The following is a 15,716-nucleotide window of genomic DNA, read 5'->3' on the forward strand; positions in this document are numbered from 1 at the left end:
TCAAAAGCAACTCTGCAAAAGACACTCCTGAAAGTTCTGAGGATTTTATGCTGGTTTATTCCAACTTTCTTAATTTTCTGGTAAAGAAGGGTATCCAATACTATTTCAGTGTAACCAGAGAGTCTGAAAAGGTGAACAGTCTACAAACAGTATTCTGTCAAAAAACGTGCCTGATCTCCCTCTAAAAGTCTGCACTGATTCTAATCTTAGTGAGTTCTATCTAAGCTAACAAATTGCCAACATCTGCATGGCTTTATTTACAACAGTAAAAGGAAAAAAAACCCAAACAAACTCTTATCTAGATTTCTGAATACATTCACTCAGATTTAATATAGAACTCATCTAAAAGCAATGAATGCAGAATTCAACTGTAGATGCCTGCTGTAACAGCATGAATTAAACTCATGAATCTCCTTCTTCCCTTTCTCAAGTACTTCATTAGTCCTTTCAAAAGCCTAGATTTTGTTTCCCTGAGCTATGCAAATTGCTTTTCAGTAGCTTGCCTTTTCTACCAGTTTCCTCACTCCCCCATTTCTTCTATTGCTGATGCTGGCTACGAGAATAATCAAAGTTAGAGGAGGTATTGTAAGCATTTGATCACTTGGAAGTCTTACAGTGATTCTTACATATTTTATACATGTGTTTTGTGAAGTTACTTTTTGAATGACTCTTAAAATGACTATGCTTAATTCAGGCACCTGTCCCTATGATATTATGTAAATTATATGATGAAATTAGTATGTTGAAAATAATTTAAAATTAACAATTAATTCATACTCATAGCAAAGCTAATTTTCAGCTGCCTATATTGTTCATTGGTTTCATCAGTGACTTGCTGGTTGCCAAAGAGGTCCCACTGGCAAATACACAACTGAGAGTAAATCAGGGGGAGTGCCGACATGGCTGATGGCAGAGTCTCTAGCTGGAAAGACCTTTTTAGTCATGACATTCTGCAGGTGCCAAGGGGGAGTTGTGACACAGAATAACCTCCAGCGCGTGTAGGGAGTGAGGAGATGGGCATCCAGCCCTAGCAAGGGCAGAGCTGTGACTGCCATCAGCAGGGTGGGCAATGGTCCTGCCTGGAGTGGGAGAAGCCCTCTTACAGGTAATGTGTCCCTGAGCTTTGTACATACTCACATGCATTCTAATTATTTAGATTACTTGGGGGAGAGGCTGGGGAGGGGGGAGGGAGGGTGTTAAACAGTTACAACAGCCTGCATTCCTCCCCCACAGTTGGGGCCACATAGCTTTAAATATCTTAATTACTCCAGAATTATGCTCATATAAAAATCTAGTTCCAACATACGTATTTATGCAACATAAACCTCCAAAAGCCCCAAAATAATAAGCATTAAGAAAGGAACTTTGCCTGCTAACTATGAAAGAGCAAAGAGAAAAAAGAATACTAATTACTCTAAGCAGCATTCTTTTTAATTATTATCATTATTTCAGATGTCCCTATTGAATCTTTTCTGTGAGAAACTCTGGGGGTTACCAAATTCTGGCTTCTCAGGGATACAATAAGCATCACCCTACTCCAGCACTCAATGTCCAACAAACAGGAGATGGATATATTTAATTATTCTTAAAAAAGAAACAAAGTTTTATTTTCTACATTTTCTAGGCACATTTTTGGGTGATTAATCCTACGTAAGTTTAAGGTCTTCTATTTTCATAACCATTTAGCATATTTTCCTCAAGCTAGGTATCCAGAATTAAAACTGTGTAATTAATTATGCTGCAAACCAGGCTGCTGCAGGTCAGAAGAGGCAACACCCTATGCAGTGATGCCATGTGCTGCTGCCTCCTCCTCCTGCCAGCCCAGCTACCCGGAGAAACATGAAAGGAGAACACTGGCAGCAGATTTGCTTAACACTTACCGAGACTGAAGTAAGCAAAATTCTGAAGTGAATGATCAAAATATAGCAACCTTTGGGTCCTACATCAGTTTTCCCAAAACTCATCTGTTGCCACCAGCAAGGTAGAATCCAAGAGAGGTGAGGACACAAATGTTGACATCTCCTGGCCTCCAGGCTTGCACAGAAGCGATGCTGGCCAGATCACCTGGACATATATTTCAGTGCTGTGAGCATGCCAGTGTGAGAACATAAATGGGTAAAATCAACTCAATTACAGATCATCCAAAGTAAAGTCCTCTCCATTCAAAAAGATCTGACTGAAGCAGTCGCATTAATTTCCTGTAGCTCAACAGAGTTTAACTTTGAGGGAAGGAGTTGCGGCTACTCAGGCACCAAAGGCAGTTGATCACTGATAAGACACTCCTAGATCACACACCATTAAAAGCCTTCCAGCTTTCCAGGATCTTCCTCTACCAAACTGATAATGGGTTTGGATAGTTCTGTACTGCACCTTGGTCTTCCATTGGAAACTTTACCTTCATAGCAGGAAAATAAAAAACCCAAACGGATCTGAAGTACTTGCATTATATTCTGATGTTGCTAATTGTTAACGAGCAAAAAAACCTAGATTAATATCCTAAGGACAGATCCAAATAATCAGTTTACTGATATTTGCATGTGTTTCTGATTTTTTTTTACACTAATAAAGCTAGCAAGCCCTGAGTCTTTTGTAGAAAATGGCTGCCATTCCTTTTTTATGGCAGCACAGTAGAAAGGCTAAAAATTAAATATTAATTTGTTGAATATATTTTTAAGTAAGTTTGCTGGAGCTTTAAACCCAGCACTTTCTTTAAGTGCAGTTACAGAATATAGAATAAAGAATATAGAATTTAAACACAGCAGTAGTGTTACCACAGAGCCTCTTCTCATTCCAAGAATTTACTATTCTTAAAAAAATGTAAAAAGCCCACAGTTAGTTCCTTGGCACAAATAGTTTATGAATTCAGAAGAAAACTACGCACCAATTCAAACCTATAGGAAATGAAAATGTTTTCCTGTCTCCATTCAGATAAAGAAACTGTTTGCAGCAGTTCATTTAAAGCCAAATCCTACCACACTCAGGTTGGAAGGATGCTGTTTAAGAGGAAATAAAATGACGCACTGATCCATTGACTGGCACATCAATCAGGACACGCTGATAGAGAATCATTAGTCAAGATTCTCTACTAATAGAAAATCATTAGTATACAGCACACCAGCAGTAATGCCTCTCAGGCTACTCAGACTTCTATTAACCAATACCTGACTTTGAGGCTAGTTTCTCTGTGGCTTTTGAAGCTTCTGGGGCATAATTTATTTAAGACTTTTGACATAGTGCAATCCTTCTGGATCACAGTACTGGCCCGAAAATAAAGTACACAGAAGTGTGTAGAAATGTGAGTAAAAGGGCAAAGGGGAGTTCTTATTTTATATGCATGTACCAACGTAGCATTAAAAACCTAGTTTAAATTCATCCAAACCAGAAATTTTCACGTCAAACACTAACAGTTATTCTTTTGTTTCTGTTCATTAGCTGCAGGCAATTCGGTTCAGGATACGTTTCAGTAGGACTGTGATTACTTCCATAAATAATGCATGCTTCATTTTGATTCTCTCAGTGTACCTGCTATGCCATTTATTCTGGCATCCACACGAAGCCTGTGAAGTGTTCAGACAGCCCAGTTAGCCAGTGGCATGGCAAGATGGACCCAGATTCATGGAATGCATCTGTATGAACTCTGATGAACCAGGGCTCTAAGCAAAACCAGTGGCTGTCTAGAGAACTATGAATTTCCACAATAAGGAGAAAGCAACAGAAATAACAAAACCTGATTGTTTTTAGTACTTATTAATGATGCTTTACAGTTAAAAAGGAGCACTTCTGTTACTCTGCAAAGTATGATAATGCAAGATAATGCAAGGAGGCGTTATCACAGCCTGAACCAAGAGTTCAGAAGCAGAAACACCCAAAAACCAAGTTCATTACTTAATGTTGGTATAGGAGGTTTCAGTACATAGTTTCTGACAGATTATTTTGAGCTGAGAAAGTGAGGTCCAGGGCTAGACTTCCTCCATGTTTTCTTCCTGTTGACTTTGTGTGGGTTTTTTTTAAAGTCATTTAACAGAACTGCAACACTAACCTAGCAGTTGTTGATATTGTTACTTCAAATTAAATGACTTCAAGCACTCAGAAAATACAGCTGGAAATTATTAGGACTTTGGGATACCTGCTACAGTTTTTTATTGAACTTCCTAGACTTATTTTCAGTGTGCAATTTTGTAATGAGAGTTATAACTTAACATACAGTCTGAACCACTTATCTTGTTTGTAGATGTTTTATATATTCTCTTTTTAATTGTCATAAATGTCTCTTAGACTGCACCTGGCTTCTGCAGTTTGTTGTTTCTTTGTCATCTTGTGCTGACTTTACATACTCAGCATCTTTAAAAGAATCCTTTCAGTATTAGAATACCATATGAAGTTTCTCAACATACATGAAACAGTTTAGGTTTTCCACTTTTTATCACTGCTGTTGCTTGCATTCCAGCCACAAAAAAACTGTCGAAGTTTGTATCAGCTGGAACAAGTAAGTTCTTCCTACAACCCACCATCTCCTCTAAAAGCTTAACTTCATCATATTAACATATCTTTCTATAGTAGGCTTCCCTGGTCTAGGTTAATGGAGTATACAATTTAGGAACAAACTAGATTATTATCATTTTACAGATTCTAAACATAGGTTACTGTTTTGAAAAACGGGTAGAAAATCCTCTAAGTTTCACATCACGCATGGTGACATTCAGTTTACCCCTAATGTCCACCTTAGCTTTCATCTGGTTAGAAAAAAGCAGTGGGGTAACTCACTGGGCTTTTGAGAGTCTAAATGATCTCTGAGTGCATACCATAGTGAGAAGGGGATGAAGACGCCCTCACACACACATGTGCTCTTTTCTTGAAGAGTTTGACTGCAGAGAGGAACAAATCTTACAAATAAGACTGCCAAAGCAAGCGGGGGGGGGTGTGTTTTTGCTGCTGGGTATTTTTGGGCTGGGTTGTTTTTTGGGGGTTTTTGGTTTGGATTTCTTTTTTGGTTTTTTTTGCTTGTTCTTTTTTTTGTCATTTTTTAATCAGGGCAACATAGAGTGGCATTACTTAAACAATTTAAGACATCATCACAGGTATTTTTTTCAGTTTTGCCACAAAGGAAACACTGTGGACTGGATTCTGTTCTCATGCTGGTGGACAGAGAAAATAATTGCCGTAAAATGTGGTGTAGTGGACCTCTGGAAAAGAAGACAAAATCCTGCAGTGTTTAAGCATGTGGGATAGACATCCTATTCTCTGTTTAAAGAAGTTAGCTATTTCACCAGACTTGTTACAAAGCCCTTATTTCATCATGAATCAATGAACATTCAGGATGCAAAAACAGGCTCAAAAATGTATGGCACATTGATGATAAGGAAGAGAAGAAAAGGTCAAGTTTTTGAAGCAAATTGGCTAATTCAGCAAATAAAAAGCTTGGTTAAGGAACAACGCAGAACTCAGTGAATACCCAGGGAACTGCCTCAATGAATTAACAGGTGTTAGATAACCCAAAACAATACCTTTACCTCTTCCCTTCCTCTCCCCCCCCTCAATAATTTGCTAGTGGAAACAAGTGAGGCGATGTTTTCTTTGCTATTTATTTGGCTCCCTGGTTTCAAACTTGTATGGTTAACATCTGGGAGATGTACCATTTGAAGTGCAAAGCCAGCTGAAATTGGTAACATAGACAAGCAGAAGATGTCCTCCAAAAGATGAAAAAGAGATGCTATATGTCTGTTCATTTCAGTGTGTAATTACCTACTTCCACCAAAAATAACAGTAAACAGTTTTGCTGATAAAATATCTCTATCAGTTTATATGGAATATTTAAACACATCTTTTCCATTATCAAGTGTAAACACACCTCTGGAAACTATATTGTCTCTGTCTTACCTCATTATAGTACTTCAGCATGTCACAAGAATGGCTTTGACTAATGCCATTAATTCGCCTCTTCTATTCTCAATGCTTGCATTTCTCTACTTTTCTAACTTGAACCCTAGCCACAGACTTAAGGTAACAAACATAAACAGACTTTAACAATGGCTAAGCAACTATTCCAGAAAATACAGCACCATTCACAAACTTTGACAGAAGAGCCATGTCAAAACACTTAAAGAGAAGATCAAGACAGTGGGGATTTTAACATCAAATGCTTAACCTGATATTTCGACAGGAGACTGGGCTGCTATTTCTGTTGTGTTAAAGAGCAGTCAGTGGAACATTTTGATATCCAAATTTGGTTTGTCAATGTGTTTAGCCAAATGAACCAGTGCTTTGGATCTCATTATTGCGTGTCTGGACACTGTAAATCAGAAGTGATAGCTCAGTTATATTATGAGGAGCCTTGCTTTTAATGTTATTGTTTATACAATACTTAACATTGCTCACAGATACTATAATCAGATTAACTGCAGGCACAAAACACAGAAGCAGTGCAAAAATAAAACTGAAAACTTCCTTCTAAATATTTTCACTAATTTATTTTTCCCTGTGTTTTGAATTATATTTCTAACAGTTATAGTTATTTTGTTCTTGAATGCATTGTGGTATGTGTCATAGCAAAAAAAACATTTGGCTGGAACCTATTTTGAAATAAGATACTCTGCATGGAGGTAAGCATGCTTTCAAGCTGAAAGAGCATTTCAAGCTATGTATCAGGATGTTTGCACAGCTCTAAAATAATAGAAAAAAAAGTTGGGTTTTTTTTTAAGTTTTAAAACATCCTCAAACAGCTTAGGACAAAGACCTGTTTTTTTAAATTTATTCAGTAAATTAACATATGAAAACAGTGAGAACAACATCCAACTCAGGTCACTGCAAATTTGTAGTTCCTTCTCTGAAAGTCAGTATTTAATAGGTATGCAAAGGCACAACACTTACCATGGACAAGGAAGAGAAGTATGTATCATGTTTCAGATGACTGTAAATCATCCAATGGGTAGCTCATTATACAATATGCTGATGAAAGATTTGGCCATAACCGTCAAGAGCTTTAAAACAACAAAAAACACACAAAAGATGATCAGACCCTGAAATAGTGAAAACTGAGTGTTCCTTACTTAAAATACAGTTTGACTGCTCTTTAAAGCATACTTTTAAAAAGACAAAAACACAGTTAGAAAAGATCCTGTTACATATCACCTCCATTCAGCAAAAGCTTCTTGCACAACCACTGCAATGTATCTTGCTCAGATACTTAATTTGCAAATATTTTGCAGGTTTTTTGGCTTTCAGCTGACTTTTAAGCATTCAGACCCTTTATTCCCTGCTGTTTGACAACAGTCTTATCCAGCAGCATTTGCTGGACCCAGGACAGCATTTTACTCAAAATGTTTTCAAGATCTATTTTATTATTTTATTTTTTATAATTTTTTTTTATTTTATGCAGGACTTCACAGTGTAATTTCCACCAAAGCATAAAATCCACTCTCCAGAATTAGGTACAAAGCTGGGTGAAGAGGAAAAGCGCAACATGTACGCAGCACACACGCCGGCGGGCGGGTGATAACACCAATACCTCTAAGACAAGGTACACCGCTTAACTTGGGTTAGAAGTGCACAGAGAACAAGGAACACTCATCATCCCATCAACAGCAATTATTAACTAATTATTATTAATTCTTTGCTTCTATTTCACTGAACAGAAAGATCAGAGTGATACAAAGCTCATCAGAGGATCTACCCTCAAAGTCTAATTTTCAGACCCAGATGATGGACAGAAAAGTAAGAGAGGCAGGCTCCAGGTCAAGCAGCTGAGGTAAAAGCTGAGCTAAAATTCATCTTTATTCACTGAATAAAAATAGAGCTTTTTGGAAAAAAAAAATTACAGAACCATTCTTTCATCATTCCTCCAAATTCCCATAAGGGGCAGCAACTTACACTCTATCTCAAACTGAAAATTTGACAAATCTGGGTTTATTTGGGGGTTTTTGGCTGGTTGGTTGGTTGGTTTGGGCCTTTTTGCAAAAATGGATGAGAGCATTCTACCACCTTTGAAGCATCCCATTTCAGTAGTTTCAGATTTAAATATTTCCTCTTAAGAGAAGCTTTTTTTTATTACAGTTTTATTTAAACTCAAATCTTAGCTTAAAATTAAGTCAACACTAAAGTGAAAATGTGATTCCAGCACAGCGATTCCTCTTTCACTGAACATTTTTAAAGTGACTGGTTCCAAACCATGATTTTCAGATACAGAATGAAATTTCAATGATCTCTCTGAACTGGGTTTTACATTTTCCACAGAACTGTGGAGATCTTAAAATGGAATTTTCTTTTCACCTGAAATAAGAAAAGCTTAGGTAAAATATAATTTTCTGACTACTTTGCACAGATTATTTTCGTCTGCATCATGCCTTTCTTTCCCACCCCTTCTGCTGAAATTCTACATCTGAATTCTGTTTAAGGGCAGCTACATGACCCATCCAAATATTTCACCTTTCCATTCTGCCTTCTCCCCCACAAAAAAAAATCAGAAATGCTGAATTATAAGCTCAGTCAAATAATACGTAAATTTGTGAAAACTAGATGGACAGCAGATTCATTGTACAAGGGAAATAAATTCTTCATTGTCCAAAACATCAGAATACTCTTAGCATGGTGGAGACCTATATGAAAGTCAAATCGAATATGCTTAGGAAAAGGCATTCTATTCACATACAGTAGCTGTTGCTGTGCATGTTCTTCTAAAAACATTTCTGTATTCATTTTCCAATGTTGTTTCAAAGGGCAAGGACAAAATTACCTATTTTCAAGTAGGATCAAGCTTTATTCAGAAAAAAATCAGCAACTTTAAGCAGATCACAGTGACAATATAATTTCTGAATAACTACACCCTTGTTTAAATAATTACCCCTTCTTAACTTGAGGTAAACTCGCAGTTAAAGTAAACTTGATTTTATAAGTCCATGGACTAGTTACAGATGCATGTTCAATCACTGCATCTCAAATATAAGAGAAGTGACTTACTACTGTGAACTGCAAAGTTACTAAAACATTTTAAGAGAAGACCCTGACCATCATTTCGTCACATGATTGAGAGCTTTGTCATGCAGGACTAAATTCTCAAACTGCTCTTAAAGATGCTTTAGTGACCAACTTAAAAGGCTAGAAATGGTGTTTACACATTCTGCTGACAGCCTTAATCCTTCAAGCAGACATCTGCAGAGCCAAAACAATACAAGTTTTGGCCTTCCTTGGTATTTTGACTGTCCATAAAACCAAAAGCCATAAAAAGACTTCTATGTTTTCAAATACTTTAACAATACAAAGAAAAATAAACCTTGCATGCATTAATGCTGTATTTCTTTTTTTGTGTACACACAAACCCAATGAGTTATTATTCACAATACAGAAGCTTTTTAAGGACCCTGCTAACATCAGCGAAAGGTATAAAACACCTGAAATGCAATCAACTAAAAATCTCCTCATTCTAGCCAGGGTCTTGATCTATTGCCAGCACTTAAGTGGCACAGGTAGACAGTACGAATTTATTTGTGACTTCAATGAATACAAAACATCTGGTTGAAATTAGTCATACATACAGCTACATGAAAAACAGGAGGCCCTGTGCATCAGCATTATATAGGTATGGCATATCCCTGCAGCCAGGCACTGCAAGGTAAGCAGTGCCCAGCACAAGCACAGGGCCTGGCACTTGTTACCACCTCCAGCACAAGGGGCAGCCTGCACTGAGAGCAGAGGTTCTAAGGTCAGCAGAGTACAAAAATAGTCAGATGGTCTCCGAGAATGAAATAAAGATCTTTTCCTGGATTCATGCCTCAGACATGTGGAGACAGTTTTAGACTGTATGTGTGTCTCTGCCATCTCCACAGAAACCTTTCTAAATAAGGGCAATTTTATGATTGTCCTATGCAGCTACAAAAGTATCCAGATGGAAAATGAATTTGCAATTGATTTCACTAATTAGAAAACTTGCTTTGAAGGAAGTGAACACTATTGACAAAAGTAGTTTGCAAGCATTGTTCTCTACCGAAATCTAAGCGGTCATTTCAATAAAGGCAAAGGGTTTTTTTTTCCTAACAAGCAACCTGCACTGAAAACTAATTAGAAACCACAGGTATTTTGTGTCTATTTCACAATCAATGAAAGGCTAATCTCAAATAGCTCATTGCAAATGGCTCAGCTTGTATAGACAACATCCGTGAGTCATTCACACACCCTTTAAAGTCAGTTATCCAAGCCTGTCCCAGAGATGCTCACCTGCAAGGGCAGTCATTCATGCAGTGACCGCCTCTCCTACTCTGCATATGTCCCTCTGAGCCAAAACACATACTTAGTATTGGATATGTGTTTACTTGTTGGATACATCAAATTTCACTCAGGCATATCACAGAAGAGAGCATTTTGTGTACCTGTAACCTCTAATTCTAAATGTTATTCTTGACCCTCGCTCTTTCTGATTTTCAAATTGGCCAAACCCATGATTACTACCTGGTATAATGCAAACGAAAATGTAAAAACCAAACAGCGCTGCCAGCTACACACTGCAAACCAGGACAGACACACTGTGTAAATGCATAAAAGTGCTAAAGAGCTTTGATGATAAAACACTCGATGCACAGCTTGTTTTAAATCATTGACTATGTTCAAATTGTTATTTATACATTTTTCTTTATTTAAATGAAACCCTCTCATTAGGTTTGGTTATGCTAACATTTGCATCAATGACATGCTAAATGCCAATTATTATTATAACACAATGAAGAACAACAATATATTAATTGTTTACTGCAGGAAGAGAAACTGGATGCATTTATCCCCTTATAATGAACAAAACTGGATCATATCCAAATGACTGAACATGCTTACCCTGGCAACTACTGTAACTGTTGTTTTAATCAAACTTTGTTTAATGTTTTGAATATCCAATATTTAAAAACTATGGAGTACCATATTATTGCTTGAAACCCACAAGTTTGTTTTAACACCAAGACCTTATAACCACAATGCCTAATGAGTACTGACAAAGTGCTTTTTGGTCCTTACACAAATTCTACCACCCACAGACCTATTTTCAAAGTGTAACCAATTTAGCTTATACTTACAGCAAAAAACAAACAAACAAAAAAAAAACCCAAACAAAGAAAACCCAACAAAGCACTACTCAGAGGCCAAAGAATGAGATTTTCCATTAAAATATTCTTTTCCAAAAGTAAAAAAGATATCAAAAAAAAGGAAGTAATGAAGCTGCATTCAGAGCACAGTTAATTAAAAGTGCATCTGGCAGCATGCACTGTTCAAAAAAAAAAAAAATCTGAATTTTTGCAAAGAATTGGCTGATATTAAAACAACAGGTTTTCAGTCTGAGGAAAGAGGGATTGTTTACCTGGGATCTTTGAATAGTGAATACTGCTTGGAGTAATTGGAACTGTTAAACATAATTCACACCTCACTTCCATCTTTCTTTGCCTTTTTCCCCTCCATAAGGATCTCTCACTTTACTATATCCTCATTCAATGTTTTCAATGAATTTAAATTATTTTCCTCAATATTTCAGTGTTGTGGTTTTCATGAAGTTATTTATGACTATTGTAATTTTAAAATAAAAATTTTAGTAATGAATTACTGATGAACAGTTTCAATTTGGTTTTCAAATTTAGGTAGGACTCCACGTAGGCACTGGTGGTATCTATTTCAAGTAATTTTAGAAGGATTTGGATGAACATTTTGCTCTTAATTTCCCATTCAAACCACATTCTTCATTTAGACTACTTCAGATCCACATGAAGACTCACAATGCTATGCGATATTTATCTGGACCTTTTATTAAGTCCTTTGTGGGAAAAATACCCATTTTGCTGCTGTAAGGCAACAGGACAGAAGAATCAACATGTCAGTTTATATCAACAGGTTCTGAATATCACTTCTTATATGCATCAGTCCACGAACTCCCTTTGTCACTCACTTTCTTCCATTAGCAGGACATCAGGTGAAGAAATAAAGCTAATGTATTTCCTGTGAGAGCTCTGTTCTGCGCAAATTTTTAATGAAAATGTGACACTTGTTCTCCAACACTGCTGATGCATGTCCTTTCTATGATGCAAAATTAACTTTCATGGCAGTATACAGTATACAGTCTCTAACAGATTCTTGACCAACGGACATCATGAAGAACAGTACTCTACCCCTGTCAACAACTTATTTCCTCTTTTTCCACTAGAAAAGCAGCTTTATATTTCTTGCTCACCTTGAAGAAAATGGCTGACTCACCAGAATATTTTTACCATATTGGTAACAAAAAGGAGAAGTCACATGCAAAAATACTGCTTCTCACCAGATTTATTCTGTGAACAGTCACTGATATTGCTTGGCAAAGCAAGTATTTACATCTTCATATTCTATAAACCAAATAGTATTTGGGGAAACTAGATAAGCTCCTGAGCAGCCTGTTGTGCTACACAGCAGGAAAAACCAAACCCAACTTTGTTTTGTAGTTATTTTACCACCTTCTGCCTGTGTGATGTATGAACAAAGTTAGAACTGATGCTTTGAGCATCCTTTGAGCATATTGCTTTCTAGTAATAACATATTGCTTTTCTAGTAATAAAAATTTTTTATTAAAAAAAAAAAAAAAACAAACCAACAACAGCAAAAAAAAAACCACCAAAACCACACACACACAAAAAAAACACACCCCACCCCAATGTCAAAAGAAAATTACATTATCCAGAAAAGAATCCTTATCCAGGATTCCATTGTACTGGAGAGCAGAACATGGTTCCCTTGGTCAACTTACCAGCAGGACTGCAGTTGTGCTTAGCATGTGCATCCAGAACTAATCTTTTAATGAACTGGTATTAATTAACAATAAACCACTAAATATTCCAGCCATATAACTACTTGTGGAAAAAAATACCACCTATATTACATTGTAATAAAACCTGCCTAGGGAGAAATTAGGCTGTTTTTAACACCATTGTGTCATTCATCCTCCTCTTCACTGGAATGTAGGACACCTAGCTTTGTGCAGCAAATACCCACTATACACACTGATCAGGATTACAAAATATGAAAACATTTCTTGTTTCTTGGGAGCAAAGATAAAACTTAAGATGTAGGGGAAAGAAAGCAGCTGTTTCAGAGTCCATGGATTATAGGATGAAGTCTTGTTATGTAAGGTAATTTAAGCAGTCAGTAATTAACCATTATGCAATGCAAAAATTTATGTTAATCATGACCTTATAAATAAAACTGTTCAACTGTCTCCCCATTCTCCATTCATGGTTTTTGTATTAGTTGCACTGGTTGTCTTCACCTTGGCAACTTTTGATGTTATATGTTTGTCTAGTGTTCATTACCTGCAATTCCCTTATGGTCATGTGTATGTCTGCTCTACAGATTTCCTTTGGGGCCCCAGATCTTGCTCAGTGTTTTCTTCTACAGATACAGGTGTGAAATGCTGTCTCCTCAACACGCCCCCCCAATAAATACAGTGAGAAGGAAAAAAAAAGTTGCACTTCACAGAACTGCTTGGGAAGAAGTTGGAAAGTGTCAATACTGTACTTCACCTACCTTGTACATGAATGAGTTACTCAACATCTGAAGTGCTGCTTTCCCCTGAAAGTTGCTAGGGATGTTCTAAGCAATTCCCAGGCCTTCCATTTACACCAGCAGGTTCGGGGAGAGGGAAGTTTAGAATCTCAAATCAAGGAATGCAGGAACCAGGAAAATTACTCCTTGACACTTGGCAAAGGGAGCCAGCTGGCCAATTTGTCAAAGTTTTTCCCTCTGAAGGATCAAAAAAATAATGGACGCACTAGAGGCAGAGTCAGCAAATTCTCTTTGCATTGCTAGAAGAATTGCATTGGAAGTGGCATCCTGAAAGCAGGAGGAAAACCACAAGAGATGGGAAGCGGGTAGAGTTGGAAAGTTTCATTGCATTTATTTCTCTGTGAAAATACTGCACAGCAAAATCAGCAAGGAAAAAGTAATTTTGCTACAACAGATGAGACATACAAACTTTAAAAGGCTTTGAGGTAACAGAATAGCCATCAGTTCACAATATAAGCAGCTCTTTAAATTGCTGAGCAAGTTAGTTAAGCAGATGTCTTTTGCTACTGAGGCATAAGCACATATTGTACAAACGCCAGATAGTCAGCTTATATTACTGATTTTTATATGGGTGATAAAACCCAGTGTTTAAAGCCCTAGTTCTATCATTGTTTTAAGCATAATTCCTATTGTAACTTAACCTTAGGCAATGAAAAAAAATAAAAATAAAAAAATCATCAAGATGTTAGGCAAATATGAATATTCTTATTCTATATTACTCTGTGTGCTATTATAGCGTCTAGGAAGGTCCTTTTGGGGGAAATGAGAAGAGACAGTATTTTTTCTGCTAATAAGATATAAACAAATAAGATAAATAATTCTGGTACTAAAAGGATGTACTGTATTTTGCTATGTAGTAGCTTTATTAGTAGTAATTATGAGAATAAGTTACACACAAAAATCATTAAATAGAAATTAAAGGCTTATGCTAAGCCTATAAAGGCTATGACCTAAAGACTAACCTTCAGATATTAAAACAAGCTTACAAGAGGCAAGGAAGAACACACTATAAATGGAGGGGTAATCACTTCATAAATTTTAGGTAGATGCCTGAAGAACCATACCATACTTGTTTCATCAGAATAGGAATTACTAATGCAAATGGAAAGAGAAATCACAGATTTCAGTCTTGAGAGACTTCAGTAGAACACCTTCCTCTGAAACTATTCTTTATCCTGTACCTTTTCTGTAGATGAAACACATACAAATGCTTCTGCATAAGAGACAGCAATATTTATACTGTACAAAATAAAACAGTTTCTTAACCTCACTTAGTGGATTATAACTTTGCTATTCAACTGATTGGGCCATAGGTATCCATGCCAATGGACTTTTTTCTGCTTTCAAAGACCCAGAAGGAATTTTTTACTCATTGTGAATTTACACTATGAAGAGCCCCCAGAATACCGAGCCCAAATGCTGACGTTATTTCCTCACCCGCAGCATGTGGCCTACATGCTCAGAAACATCCCTGCAAGCACAGCAGCAAAACCTTGCTCCTCCTGATACTGACAGACCGACAGTTTTATATCTACATCAAGGAGATCAGGCAGCGTGTGAAGAAAACTGTTTTAACACAGTGTTTGCATGGTAAGCACCATTATGTTGTGTGACAAGCATTCACTGGTACTATGGTACTGTTTCTTTTGTACTTCAATAGGCAGCTATTGGAGAAAAGCCTAACACTTGCTGTCACTTAGCAATTAACTCGGAGAGGAGAGTGATTTCAAGGCTGGTGACAGTTTAAAAGACAGGCTACTGTTCTTTTTCTACATTCTATTTCAAAATCCCATAATAAAACACTTAGAATAATTTAACAGAACATCAACAAAGAAAGATGCTTTCATTAAGACACAATTCTATTCTGTGGTCACAACTTTACCCCTCCACCCTTATTATTCATGATCATTACCTCATACTACCCCACATGAACTTTATAACTGTGTTTTATACAAAGTAACAGGATCTTGTTCTGAACAAATCCTACAAGAATACAAAATTTTGATCCTGTATTGGAACCAGTACCAAAAGAATAGGAGGGAGGAGGAGGGAAGAGCAATTATGCAATTATGCTTATTTTACCCTCGCGAAATACTAGAAATTGTTTTGTTTCATTTAACAAATGCAATCTATTTATTCTCTCTCCCTCTCTTTTTTAT

General features: G+C 36.7%; 1 protein-coding gene across 7 annotated transcripts in view; it reads right to left on the reverse strand.

Moving 5' to 3' along the window:
* The window catches only part of CHRM3 (cholinergic receptor muscarinic 3), a 273,296-nt gene that overhangs the window by 187,010 nt on the left and 70,570 nt on the right, over positions 1-15,716 (reverse strand). For 4 of the 7 annotated variants that reach the window (XR_009746557.1, XR_009746556.1, XM_061471186.1 and 1 more), the window contains exon 2: positions 6,868-6,977. The exons of the other annotated variants lie outside the window; for them this stretch is intronic. The gene's annotated coding sequence lies outside the window, so the exon portion shown is untranslated. The remainder of the gene's footprint in view (positions 1-6,867; positions 6,978-15,716) is intronic. 7 annotated transcript variants of the gene reach the window in all.

This window comes from Pezoporus flaviventris, unplaced genomic scaffold, assembly GCF_033815535.1.
Source record: "Pezoporus flaviventris isolate CSIRO_AGI_PZ_B2104156 unplaced genomic scaffold, CSIRO_AGI_Pfla_v1 ptg000066l, whole genome shotgun sequence".
NCBI classification, from domain to species: Eukaryota; Metazoa; Chordata; class Aves; order Psittaciformes; family Psittacidae; genus Pezoporus; species Pezoporus flaviventris.